This window comes from Schistocerca americana, chromosome 6, assembly GCF_021461395.2.
Source record: "Schistocerca americana isolate TAMUIC-IGC-003095 chromosome 6, iqSchAmer2.1, whole genome shotgun sequence".
In the NCBI taxonomy this organism is placed as follows: Eukaryota; Metazoa; Arthropoda; class Insecta; order Orthoptera; family Acrididae; genus Schistocerca; species Schistocerca americana.
This window is the reverse complement of record NC_060124.1, coordinates 409988411-409990268: the sequence shown is the minus strand read 5'-3', so window position 1 is coordinate 409990268 and position 1858 is coordinate 409988411. Positions and strand designations below refer to the sequence as shown.

The window sequence follows — 1858 nt, the reverse complement described above, 5'->3', positions numbered from 1 at the left end:
TTTGGTCCCCTTCCCCAAATCAACCTACCACATAACTGCCCTTTACAACAGTTTACAACAGGAAAGCCGAACGAAGTGGCCGAGCGGTTCTAGGCGCTACAGTCTGGAGCCGCGCGACCGCTACGGTCGCAGGTTCGAATCCTGCCTCGTGCATGGATGTGTGTGATGTCCTTAGGTTAGTTAGGTTTAAGTAGTTCTAAGTTCTAGGGGACTGATGACCTCAGATGTTAAGTCCCATACTGGTCAGAGCCATTTGAACCACCGAGCGAGGTGGTGCAGTGGTTAGCACACTGGACTCGCATTCGGGAGGACGACGGTTCAATCCCGTCTCTAGCCATCCTGATTTAGGTTTTCCGTGATTTCCCTAAATCGTTTCAGGCAAATGCCGGGATGGTTCCTTTGAAAGGGCACGGCCGATTTCCTTCCCAATCCTTCCCTAACCCGAGCTTGCGCTCCGTCTCTAATGACCTCGTTGTCGACTGGACGTTAAACACTAACCACCACCACCACCATTTGAACCATTTTTACAACAGGAAATAAGGTCCTTTAGCAACATCGAAAATGCTGTTTTCACAACGTGATAATATTGTTCACTTGATTAAATAATATCCAGACAGCACTGAACCCGTAAATCCCTGATTCTTTAAAGAATCGAACTCCCATGTAATAAACAGCTTCATTGTCTGATTACGATATGAGTTAATGTGTTAAATATTTGACTTTAATAACGTAAGTGAGAAAGAGTTTGGAAAATGTTTCAGATTAGCCTCAAAGTTTACTGGACGTCGTTAAGTGTTCTCATTATCAAACAATGGATGAATTCAATCTCGGTAAGTTTAAGCAACAGCTATTTTTGACCGATCTCAATGTTTATAATATCATGTTTCTCGAACTATGTGTCGTAAATTGATATAATTTTGCAGGTACATTCAGTGATATATGTGGGTGCTATCTGCAAACTGTGTTGCGAATAGCGTCGGTACTAAAGAAGTAGTAAGTTAAAACGCAATTTCTGTTGCTGAAGTGTTAGTGCACGTGCAGCGAAAAGTAGTACGGGATACAGTAATTTCCTTCCATCATTTTGTGAGGGGTTTCAGCGAGAACAAGTTTCATAGAGGTTTGTAATGACGTCTAAAATTTGTTGGACGTCACTAATACTGCATGAAAAATCCAGGTATCTGCGCACCGTCAGTTACTTTGCTTCAAGACACACAGTTTCTAATTGACGTGTGTTATTATATAGAACTTTCACCGTAAGGTTATACCTCTCAGTAATGGTCTCGGGCTTTTCTTTGACTGACGCTGAAGTTCTCGATTCCAGCCGCGGAATTGGTTGTCGTCTTTCTGGCCTTACCCTGGCCGTGCTTTTTGCACCGTCTGGCCCTGGCCAAATGGTGGTGTGAAAGAAATTTTACAGAGTGGCCCCCTTATCTTTTGCGTAAAAATCTGCGGAACCTCCAGCTGGATGGTGACTTCAACCGCGTGCTGTGTTCTGTTGTTCATCCCCCTCGTTTTAATTTTAATTGTGGTTTCTACGAATTGGTTCGCACAGTGTGTCTGAGGGGCGTTTGGGAACATAAATTAAAACGTTGGTGACACAGGTTTTTTTACTGAGACGTCTTGTAGCAGACTTGACAAGCTAGGTTTTATTTGTCCGATATTTGTGTCATCAGACTCTTACAGTAATTCCTGCGCCTTTCACTGATGACGATGCAATTGCAGCGACTATCGATCTCGCCCGACAACCAATGAAATACTGTCGTGCCCAGTGGGTGTTCGACGTTTCCCATCTCGCTAATAGGTCCGTTGATGCCGTGATTGTTGCTGAGTGGGAGTTTCGCCTCCGTTCGGAAGAGTG

At 44.1% G+C, this 1858-nt stretch overlaps 1 non-coding gene across 1 annotated transcript; it reads left to right on the top strand.

The window, feature by feature from the left end:
* Positions 1 to 264: 264 nt before the first annotated feature.
* Trnaa-cgc lies at positions 265 to 337 on the top strand. Its single transcript has one exon. It is a non-coding gene; the product is annotated as a tRNA-Ala (tRNA).
* Positions 338 to 1858: the final 1521 nt, after the last annotated feature.